We start from the raw sequence: 12,572 nt of genomic DNA on the forward strand, positions 1-12,572 counted from the left end.
AACATTGCGTATAGCTTAATACCAAGAACTAGTGGATTTTTAATGAAATGCATATTGATCTTATAGTTTATTTTATGTCATTTTTTTTTGCTTATTTGACCTTTCTTACTACGAAGAGACACTTTTTTTTATAAAGCTAATGCGTATTGATTAAGAGAAATACCAAACTGAATAAAATGACTTTTTTTTTTTTTTTTTTTTTTGAGACAGAATTTTGCTCTTGCTGCCCAGGCTGGAGTGCAATGGCGCCTTCTTGGATCACTGCAACCTCCACCTCCCCAGTTCAAGCAATTCTCCTGCCTCAACCTCCCAAGTAGCTGGGATTACAGGCACCCACCGCCATGCCCAGCTAATTTTTGTATTTTTTAAGTAGAGACAGGGTTTCACCATGTTGGCCAGGCTCGTCTTGAACTCCTGACCTCAGGTGATCCGCCCACCTTGGCCTCCCAAAGTGCTAGGATTACAGGCATGCGCCACTGCTCCCGGCCATAAAATGACATTCTTTATGATGCTTCTTCAAAGATGATGCTTCAAGTGTCAAATGACATTAGAAAGGTCAAAATTAAAAGAATAAAATTATTTTAAAGTGAATAATATTTATAGAGAAAAGGCTCACGTTTCCAGAGGCAAAGAAGGGGTGACTTAGGATGACTGTATGTTGCATTAATGTTCACAGAAAACTTTTTGTTGCATATCATGTTTATTTGAGTGTCTCAAAGAGGCTTGTAGTTCAGTGGAAGAAAATAAACACTGGACTTTGTGTCCTGAGAGATTCTCCTCCAGGCCACATGATCAGCTTCCAGTGTAATGTTGTCAAAGCATGTCACCTGCATGGGTGGGCCTAGGTTTCGTCACCTGTGCTTTGAAGCCAGTTGCAAATCTGAAAATCTGGATACAGATTGAAGGGCAATGGCAGCCCCTCTCTCCCTGAGTGCTCATGATATGCCACAACTTGCGCTAAGCACTTTACATGCATCAGTGCAATCTATTTTCCCAGCAGCCCTCAGCTTCAAGAGGTGCAGCAACCTGCTCCAGTCCATTCAGCTGGTAAGTGACAGAGGCGGAATTTGAATAAATCTGTCTTATTTACCACTACACTATGCTGCAAGGACAATGAGGGAGGCAGTGGAGTTAGGAGGTTTTTTAAAAAAAGCCAGGACTCTTTTTCTCTCCTTTTCTCACTAAAATAAAGTATTTCAGAATATACGTTATCCTTGAAAAATTGTATTTCTCAAGGAGTTAACGAGAACTAATATGTGCATGAGACTCCGCAGCAGGAAAATATAGTTGAGTAGGATTCAGGACACCTCATAGCTACTCCTCAATCTTGCATTAGATACCTCGGGCAAATCACATAGCTCCTCCCTGCCTCAGTTTCTTCATTTGCAAAATTGAAATAATACTGTTCTGTTGAGCTAAATGAAACATGCCCACAAAATACAAAAAGTATAAAGTAATTAACAAGGTAAATTATTTCATATAAACTTCCTCAATTACCAACCCAACTTTTCTCCTCCTCACCAAGGGCGGCAAGGAGAAAATGAAGAATTTGCATCAGTGGTCTTAGCCAGTGGTATGGATATCTGAGCACTTAACTCTAACTTTAGCTGTGCCTCTGATAGACTGATCTCAATGGCACAGGAATCTCTGGAGAGCTTTGAATTTGGATCATAATAATTTGCTGGAATTAGCTGTCTAGGGATAGGATAACCCAATCTTTTGACAGGGAATAATTTGACATTGCTGAATCAGGGCTGGAAATGCCAAAAATGCTGGGAGGTAGGGGGTAGGATGTGATGATATTGCTACATTGCAAACATTCATGCGATTTCTCTATTTCTCTTCCTTCTTTGGAGATAATTTGTCGTAAGGTGATACGCAAAATCTCTTCAATGCAAATAATGGTGTTTTTCAAGTGGACTTGGATTTTATGTTATACATACATAATAGAATCATATTCTTCGACCATGAGAGCTGGAGATAAAGTTAATCTCAATCAAATGCTGCTCTGAATTAACCAGTGAAAAGTAAGACTCAGCTCTAATAGGGGAAAGAGGGATGTTGCAAAACACACGATTTGTACCATTTTCTTCCTTGCATTTTATATTTGTTTCCAGGAGCTGCTGTAACAAATTACCACACACTAGATGGTTAAAACAAGAATGTATTCTTTCACAATTCTGGAGGCTAGAAATCCTAAATCAAGGTGTTGGGAGAGCCGTGCATTCTCCAAACCCTCTAGGGATGGATTCTTTCTCATATCTTCCAGCTCCTGATGGCCTCACACGTTCCTTTGTTTGTGGCAGCATAACTTTAATCTTTGTCCTATGTTCACATAGCTGTCTTCTCTATGTCTGTATCTTCACATGGCATTTTACTCTATGTGTCTCTGCTCACATTTCCCTCTTCTTATAAGGATGCTAGTCATACTGGATTAGGGCCCACCCTAAGGACCTTAACTTGTCTTAACTTTGTCTGCAAAGATCCTATTTCCAAATGAGGTTATATTCACTTGTATTTACAGGTACTTGGGGTTAGAACTTCAGCATATTTATTTTGATCCAACCTATACATAGCTTTTTGGAAGTGTTTTGTTTGAGAAGGCATGGGAGAATTTAGGCAAGTTAATGAGGAAAGGAGAGATCATGGAATTTCAAGGTAAAACTCTATTTTTGCCAGATAGTCATATACATTTCTTATGTATCATTTAGCGCTACTCATCTTCTCATAATGCAACAGCAAGAGGGTCTTCAGGCTGGGCACGGTGGCTCCTGCTTGTAATCCCAGCACTTTGGGAGGCTGAGGCAGGCGGATCACCTGAGGTCAGTAGTTTGAGACCAGCTGGCCAACATGGCGAAACCCCATCTCTACTAAAATTACAAAAATTAGCCGGGCATGGTGGTGGGCCCCAGTAATCCCAGCTTCTCAGGAGGCTGAGTCAGGAGAATCACTTGAACCTGGGAGGCAGAGGTTGCAGTGAGCCGAGATCGCACCATTGCACTCCAGCCTGGGTGACACAGCGAGACTCTGTCTCAAAAAAAAAATTAGAATAAAAATAAAGTCTTCTATTCTGCAAAACGTCCAAAGAGAAGATTTGTAGAAAATATTCAGAGGTAGACAGTTTTCTATGAACAAATCACCAGAGCAGTCTAGGAAGAGATTAATTACAGGAAACTTGGAGTTAGGTAGATCTGCAGTTCAGCACTGCCATATGCTAACTGCCTGACTTTGGCCAACGTAACCACTTTTCCAAGTATCAGTTTACTCATCTGTGAAGGGGATGATAATATTATGTACCTCTTGGGGTTTTTATAAGGTTTACCTGAGATAAAGCATATAAAATCCTTACAATAGTGCAAAAGTACATATATTTAAGCACTAAATATATTGTGCATGATTATTTCTCTGGATCCTCTTCCAGGATATGGATTTCACCTTCTTAACCTGACCCTATACATGTGTGTTTTGGAATTCATTAAAATAATGACTGAAGTTATAAACAATAATGTTTTGAGCATTTTAAAATATAAACATGGCTGTTAAAATTCATAGGATCCACTTTGGGAGGCTGAAGTGGGAGGATCACCTGAGGTCAGGAGTTTGAGACCAGCCTGGCCAACGTGGTGAAACCCCATCTCTACTAAAAATACAAAAATTAGCCTGGTGTAGTGGCAGGTGCCTGTAATCCCAGCTACTCGGGAGGCTGAGGCAGGAGAATCGCTTGAATCCGGGAGGCGGAGTTTGCCTTGAGACGAGATTGTGCCACTGTTCTCCAGCCTGGGCAACAAGAGTGAGACTCCATCTCAAAAGAAAAAAAAAAATCATCGGATCATAATTTTTATAGCATGTCTCAGTGTTAAAATAGCATATGCTATTAGTTACGTGTGAATTCAAAAGGCAAATAAGATAAACAACTTTTAAAGCTATTTTTTCTTGAGTAATTCTTAAATCAACAGTAAAGCAAACAAAAGTAATTTGGCAACAAATATTTCTGTAGAGGTATTATGTCAATTTCTTCTTCCCTATAATTTTGAGAACCAGTGTTATGATTTTCTCAATTTTCACTTTCTTGGGCTGCATTATGTGAATGACAAATACCATTTCATTGTCATCTTTATTCTGTCAAATAAGAAAGACAAGCTTTACAAAATTCCTTTCAAGTAAATGATTTCCAGAGAGAAAAAAATGAGTGAATTCTAAAATTTTAAATTACTTTCCTGTATTGAAAAGGCTAATCTAGTCTAAAGCATAAAATATATTCATTCATAAGGTTTAAAAAACTTATTAGAAAATTATATTCTGACCATATTTTGGTTTAAAGAAAAATTAAATTTGTCAGAAGAGAAACATATAATTCTAGATAAATAATTAATAAAGAGAAATTCTTTGTGTATCTATAAGGGACTACAGAGAGGAATTTTAGAAGACAGAACAGACTACCAACTCAAATTATCTAATTCTGTTTGAGCACATTAAGAAGTCATTGGTATTCTCTGCATTCTCTGAAGCCAAAATTGCTTCGAGCTAAAAAAAGAGTCATCTTTCCCATAGTGATGTGTTCTACCAATTTTCTTCTTGTCGTTTGCTGTCTTTTCACTTGCAATACAGAGATGTTCATAATACAAAGAAAAAGAAAAATTATTTGCTTTTTGGAAAAATCCTTTACTCACTAGTACCCCTTGACATGTCAAATATATTGTATCTTGATTAAGTAAAATACACATTATTGTTTATTTTTTAATTTTTCAACTTTTATTACAGGTTCAGGGGGTGCATGTGCAGGTATATTACAAAGATATATTGTGTGATGCTGAGGTTTGGAGTATGAATGAATCTGTCACCCAGGTAATGAGTACAGTACCCAATAGGTAGTTTTTCAGTCCTGCCCCATTACTTGCTCCCTTCTCTTTTATTCCCCAGTGTCTGCTGTTCTCTATGTCCATGTATACTTAATATGTAGCTCCCACTTCAGAGAGTACATGTGGTATTTGGTTTTCTGTTTGTGTGAGTTTGCTTAGAATAATGGCCTCCAGCTGCATCCATGTTGCTTCAAAGAACACGATTGTCTTCCTTTTTGTGACTGTGTAGTAGTCCATGGTGTAAATGTATCCATATTTTCTTTATTGAATCCAGAGTTGATGGGCACCTGGGTTGATTCCATATCTGCTATTGTGAATGGTACTGTGATGAGCATATGGGTGCATGTGTCCTTTTGTTAGAATGACTTATTTTCCTTAAAAATATAATTTCCTGTCATTTCTTTTGATATCTTGGTTTAGGATTATGGAGAGATTTTCCCCACTTAAACCCACTGTTTCTCCTTTGAGAAGAAAGAAAATTTTAAGTAAGGTCATATTACTTTTACAGAAAGATACTATTAGGAACAAGTGCAGCCCAAAATGTTTTTGTGCATAGGGAGACATTTCACATGTCCCTCTGTGTTCAGAAGAGAGTAGGTTCTTTCCGTACTCCTAAATCTTCCTCTTTATGGCCGCTAGCCTGCATAATTCATGAAGGCAGGGAATGTATCTATCATGTTTACTAGCACAGTGCCTCACACAAAGTAGAATCTTATTTTTTTTAAGACGGAGTCTCACTCAGCCATCAGGCTGGAGTGCAGTGCCGTGATCTCGGCTCACTGCAACCTCCAACTCCCTGGTTCAAGCAATAGCCCTGCCTCAGCCTCCCGAGTAGCTGGGATTACAGGCATGCACCACCACACCCAGCTAATTTTTGTATTTTTAGTAGAGACAGGATTTCACCATGTTGTCCAGGATGGTCTTGATCTTTTGACCTCGTGATCGGCCTGCCTTGGCCTCCCAAAGTGCTGGGATTACAGGCATGAGCCACCTTGCCCAGCCACAAAGTAGAATCTTTATACACACACACACACACACACACACGCACGCACATGCACACACACAGTAAATTACATCTGTTCTTTATTTAGGAAAAGAATGCATGAGCACAGTGAGACTGCCTTAAAAGTAATTTTTGCAGGAGATATTATGTTATAAAAACAGTTGTAATAACAGAGTATCACATTTCTTAATTACCTTCAGCTTACCTGACTTTGTAATCCATGTAGATATTGGTAGTCAGTGACTTGCACCAGGTGAATTATAGTGAGGATAGGAGCCAGTATGTGAAGGACTGTTCCTCATTTTGACGTGAAAGCCAAGGAAAAAGTCAGATCACATTCTTGCACATTAGACTCCCAGGGGCTGTAGTTGTCACACAGCTGAATAATAGAATATGAACTTCCTATTTCTTCCCTGCTAATTAGTAAAATTAGATAAGGGACATCCATCCTATCTGGAGGACCAATGTCCTGTGATAAATAGTGATTTCTTGAGCAACTCCATACTATGCTCTGCAGATAGAATGAAGAAATATATTTTGGAACATTGACAACATTCTTTTGTGATGTACAGTTCCCTAATTTTCCATTTCACTAAGTAATTCCTTATTCAGTGAATGCCAGCACAACACCGTTATAGCATAATACCTGCATAGCAAAGTTGTGACTCCCTTGGTGTTTTGATTGGGAAGGCTTAAGTCAGAGTATCTGAGCCTCTTAGAGGATGATCATCAATTTTCACAGAGATATGAGTCACATTTTTCCTTTCCTGGCAAAGCTTCTTTCAGAGGTCGAACACAGTTAAAGAACACAAAGAAAGAACTGGGCTAAATGATTAGCAAATATAATCAATGTAATACACACACACACACAATCACAAACTTTTTTCCAGGTGGTGTTTTTTTTCTGTTTTAGACACCTCCAGAAATCAAGCATCCAGTACAACAACAAGCAAATGCTCCAGGCAGTTACCAGATTAAAGGTAAAACCACTGCTATTTTCAATAGATAAAATTATATCAGAATATACTTTTATTAAATAGAAATTCTAACTTAAAATGAAGCAACGTATCTTAAGAATCATCCTACTGGAGAATACTATTTATTTATAGCTCCCTCTAGCTTTCCTACTTAAGCTCTTAAACTGGAAACTTTTCACAGAGGGAAAAGTTTTTACCTGGGTGAGATGATACCAAATCTTGCTCAAAGACTGTACTGTTTTATGTCTCCATGTTCTCTGAGCCTGTCACTTTAACCATGATACTCAAATCTAATTGGAATTTGAAAACCTGCTGTGAGTTCCTTCGTGATTTTTTTTTCTCTTAAACAGTTATGAAAGAAAGGTGTTGGGATTCTGTCTTCAGATATCTAACATTTTATGGATTTTTTTTTCCAGGTAGCAGTCCTTTGAATTTTCTTTGTCATACAATGCAACTTGTCTTTTAGTATCCACTGGACAGTGGGGTTTGCCAGTTTCCACAGTAAATTATGATTCCTTGAAGCTTTGAATGCTGTTTTCCACATTGGAAAATGGGGGCATATAAAAAGGCTTGAGATTTTTAGAGCTCTTAGAGATATTTCTGTACCGTGGACCATTTTGTGGAACCTCTAGAAAGGTTACTTGAGGGATTAATATTGAGGATGATGACAACTTCTCCTCAACTCAACAGAAAAGCATTAGTAATACTAGAAGGACATTCTCTCGGCTCCAAGAATTTAATGTTCAAACTAGAAATTACTAGAAGTCATATAATTTAATAGAAGAAGATACTGAATCTCTGAGAAGTAAAATGACTTCTCAAAGCTCCACTAGTTAGAAAGTGCAGCCAAGACTGAAACCCAGGCATGCTGACCAATTAAATGTGTTTTTCAGATAATTGCCATAGATAGCAGGATATGGACTCATCCTTTCATCAAATTGATGAGATTATTTATTGTGCTTAATTTGTAATCTCTCCATGAGCTTTGATTGGTCAACTTTAAGGTAATTCTTTGATATTGATTAGTTAGCAGCTGGATTAAAATGTCCAGAAAAGTACAAGTGAGAACTAGGAAGTAAAAAACCCAGAAAAGTCAGAGGCCCTCTTGTCAAAGTCAGTTACAGATGAGAAGATGACAAGGTTCATAGGGCCTACACCTAGATGTTGAATGCTGCATTTTGAGTTTATGTTTTTTCATTCTATTATATGTTAACAAATTTCTCTCTGATATGGCTGTACCAAGATTCACTCTCACAAACCAATCCTTATGTGATCATTACATGTCAGATATTGCACTAATTATTTTATGCACATTAGCTCATTTGTTTTCACAATCATCTTACACATTGAAGTGCTGGTACGGTTATCCTTGCTTTAAAGATAAGAAGTTGGAGGCACAGAGAGATCAAGTAACGTGTCCAAGGTCCTCCAGCTAGAAAGTGGCAAAGCCAGGGTTTCAACTCAGTCTGATTCTCACATGCACACACTTCATTTACTTCTCAGTACCAGCTACTTCACATCCTCCCCAACATTATTATGACAAGAATTTAAAATTTTTGTGAATATGATTTTGTTAAATTGTATGTCTTTAAATTTTTCACTGTGCTGGTTAATAATGAGGCTGAGTTTTTTTGTTTTTTTTTTTCTTCTTTTCTGTGTTTAGGCTTCTTATATTTTTGTACTTGTGAGAGTTTTTTTCTATGTATCCTAAATATTCATTTCTTCTTGGTAGTGGGCATTGTAAATAATTTCTACTCAAATGTGGCTTGTTTAATAAACTTGTTTATAGTGATTTTTGTTTTATATAAGTTTCATGTAGTTGAACTTGTCCATTTTTTTTTTCCCCTGAGTGTTTTGTGCTTTTTGGTCTTATTTAAGTAATTTTTCCCTGTTTCAAGGTTTTGAAGATATTCACTCACCTCTTTTTATGAAAAGTTTTAACCTTTTGGCTTTCACACTTAGGAATTTAATACATATGGGATTAAATTGTATTTATGTTGTGAGGTTAAGAATCCAGTTTTTAATTTATGTATAACCAATTATTACAGCAGGATTTATAAAATAAATGATCATTTCCATGCTGATTTGTAACACTACTTATATACGTATCAGTTCTCCTGCCTATCCTTAGATCAATGATACATTGTCCTCTTATACCTTTATATTAACTCTTGATATCTGTCGGAGTGAGTTCCAACCATGTAGCTCTTTAAAATTGTCTTGGTTATTCTTGCCCATTTGGTTTTCCATTTAAATCTCTGAAACTGTTTATAATTTCCAATAAAACCTGCTGATATTTTGATTGGAATTATATTGAACATGCAGAATAATTTGCAGAAGATTGACATTTTTATGTTACTGCAACTTCCAGATTCGTGTTTTATCTCTCCATTTATGTAGGTCTTTTAAAAAGTATTCCCAAAGAATAGTCTACATTTCTACATGAAAGTCTAATACACCTTTTATTAGTATTATTTTTGTTTGCCTCATATTTCTATTTATACTGTCATTCTATCTTTATAAAATTATATTTTATGATTACATATGATGTGTAAGAATTTAGTTGAGTTTTATAAATTCATATTATTGCCTAGTATTTTTGCTAAGCTCTTAATACTCTAATAAGTCTTGGGCCTGGGAGTGGTGGTTCATGCCTGTAATTCTAGCACTATGGGAGGCTGAGGAGAGTGGATAACTTGAGGTCAGGAGTTCAAGACCAGCCTGGCCAACATGGAGAAACCCCATCTCTACTAAAATAAAATACAAAAATTAGCTGGGCTTGATGGTGCACACCTGTAATTCCAGCTACTTGGGAGGCTGAGGCAAGAGAATCACTTGAACCTGGGGGGTGGAGGTTGCAGTGAGCCAAGATTGTGCCACTGCACTCCAGCCTATCTGACAGAGCGAGACCCTGACTCAAAAAAAAAAAAAAAAAGATAAAACTATAATAAGTTTTTATAGAGTCTCATGAATTGTGAATAATAGCAATTTAATTTTTGCTTTTTAATTTTTTTTTTTTGAGACAGGTCTCACAGTGTTGCCCAGGCTGACCTCAAACTCAGCCTAGGCAACATAGTGAGGCCCCCCCCTTTTTTTTTTTTTTTTGGTTCCTTGCTTATAATAAACTTTAACATGTACAGGATTTGTTATCATTGCCTCACCTTGGACATAAAAATTAAGTCAATAGGAACTCAAATAATTTTATTTGCTGTAAGTAAATAATAATCTGCTGTGTTTCAGAAAATGTGTGTATGCATTCAGTATATTAATATATTGAGATGTAAAAACTTAACAACATGTTATCAGATTAACAAAATTCCCTTTTAGTCCTAGTTTGTTGAGAATTTTTGTCAAGAATAGTATTGAATTTCCATAAATGCTTTTCTGAGTCTATTGAGATGATCATAGGTTCTCCAGAATTTAATACCAGAATTTTAGTTTCACTTGCTTGTGTACTCTCAACATTAGTCTTAAAATAATTATATTGTATTTTTGAGGTTTGGATTTTTCAAAAAAACTGTTCCTTAGCTCATCATTCTAGTTTGTACCTCAAATTTTACTTATAGATTCAATATCCTGTTTCTCTAATTATATCTTTTGGAGGGTTACTCAGAAACAACTGTTAGTATCACTCTTTCTTAGCTTTGGTTGATTTTAAAATGTATTTATTTCTACTCATTTAAAAATATGTTATAGTTTTTCTGCTTTTAAATCAGATTGATAATTACTTTCTCTTAACATTTTAAAAATATTCCATGATCTTTTGGCTTCTAATATTGCCGTTTAGAAAGAAGAATACTATCTCAATTTATTACTGTTTTTTGGAAGTCTGGCTGTTTTTATAAACTTTATGTCAGTGGTGGTGTGCAATGTCAGTCGATGGGTCTAGATATAGATTAGTTCTGTTTTTTCTGGTTGTCATTTTTTGTGCTTCATGAATCTGAGTTCATCAATACCAGAAAACTTGCAATTATTTTTACAAGAAGTGCTGCTCCCAAATTTTCTCTGCTCCATCCTTCTGAAATTATCTTTATTCAAATACTAAGACTTTTATTTCTTGAACTCCTGACCTCAAGGAATACAACTGCCTTAACTTCCCAAAGTGCTGGAATTACAGGCATGATCCACCGCTCCCGGCCCTAGGACTTTTATTTCTGTTAACTGTGTCAGTCTAAACCTCTGGCATATTTTCCTCCTCTTTGTGTTTCTGTTTTTCCTCTGTTTAGGTATTTTGTCATACATTTTCTATATCACCATTTAGTTATTTTTAAAATATGTCAATTCTTTTTCCATTAAGACCTTATTTTATATCTGCAATCAATAAGCATGCTTGTTTTATATCTGTATCCAGTGATTCTATTATCTGAAGTACATAAGAGTATCTATACCTGGTCTATGTTGGGTCAGTTGCCATTTGTTCATTTAATTTATAATTTATTTTATTTTCAACTTGTCCAAAGAGGCTTTATTCATGTGAATCCTGTAGGTCAGAGTTGAGTCTTATTCCTCAGAGAAGGTTTACACTGGGTTCTGCTGAATTCTCTTATTATCAATTCTTTCATTCCATTGACTAAAATGTTTATACTGAGAACCTGCTATGTACAAGGCACTTTTCCAGTTGATTGAGATATATCAGCAAATATAAAAGACAAAATTCCTGTCCTCCTTGAGCTCACAATCTAGTGGGGTGGGGGGTATTAAGTAAGTTCTAGTGGGGGTGGATAATAAGTAAGTTTTTTTTTAAATTTAGAAGGTGATAAGTCTTTTGGACAACAGCAAAAAGTGAATGAGGATTAGGAGATTAGAAGGAGCGGATAGGTTGCAATTTTAAATTGGGTGGTGAGAGAAGACTTCACTGAGAAGCTGACATTTTAGCAAAGGTTTTATTGGGCAAGGAAATTTTCAGTACACATATACAGAAAAGAAGATTCAAGATGAGAAGAGAATGAGAAGAGAGAGAAGAGAACAAATATGGCTGGTATTTTCGAGCAATAGGCAAGAAGACAGCATGGATGCTGTCTAAGTGAGGAAAAATAAAGATAAATTACTAAGTGAGGAAAGATAAAGTCAGAGAAGTAACAAGTTTCTTTTGATTAATTTATTGGTTTGGGGATTCCTAGATCCCATAGGTAATATAAATGCATATGTTAAAATTGGATAAGAACAGGCCTACAATTTTAATTCTCAAGAGAGGCCTATATATGCTTTTTATGACCAACTGCACTGTTTAAATAGACAGGCTTCTCATACCTCAACTATTGGTGGTGGATGAATTTTCTTATCCACCTTTTCATGAAGTTATAACACTTGAAGGGTTGAGAAACTTTTCAGGCATATCAGTTCCAACTCCCCACATTGCTCAAAACCAAGGCCCATTTTTCTGTCCCTAAGTGGCCATTGAAACCTAAAAATCTTTGGTTTCTGAGGCTGAGAAACTCGATAACCCCAGTGTTATTTCACGCTTCCCACTCTTTCAGTTTCTTCTTTGTTTCCGATCCCTGAGGACTTCTCTTACTTTCTTGACAACTGAAACGTGCATTTAAAATACTGCCTGTAATAGTTTATTTAACATTTTCCAGGTGCCTTTTAGGCAGTTCAGTTTTCACATTTTTGAAAACAGAAGTCCAAAACACTTTCTATATACAAGTGGGGAGACAGAGGTAAAGGATATATTTTTCCTGCCTGAAGGAACTCACATATTAGAAGTAGATATAGAAACACATGATTATGTTT

Source organism: Gorilla gorilla, chromosome 9 (assembly GCF_029281585.2).
Source record: "Gorilla gorilla gorilla isolate KB3781 chromosome 9, NHGRI_mGorGor1-v2.1_pri, whole genome shotgun sequence".
NCBI classification, from domain to species: domain Eukaryota; kingdom Metazoa; phylum Chordata; class Mammalia; order Primates; family Hominidae; genus Gorilla; species Gorilla gorilla.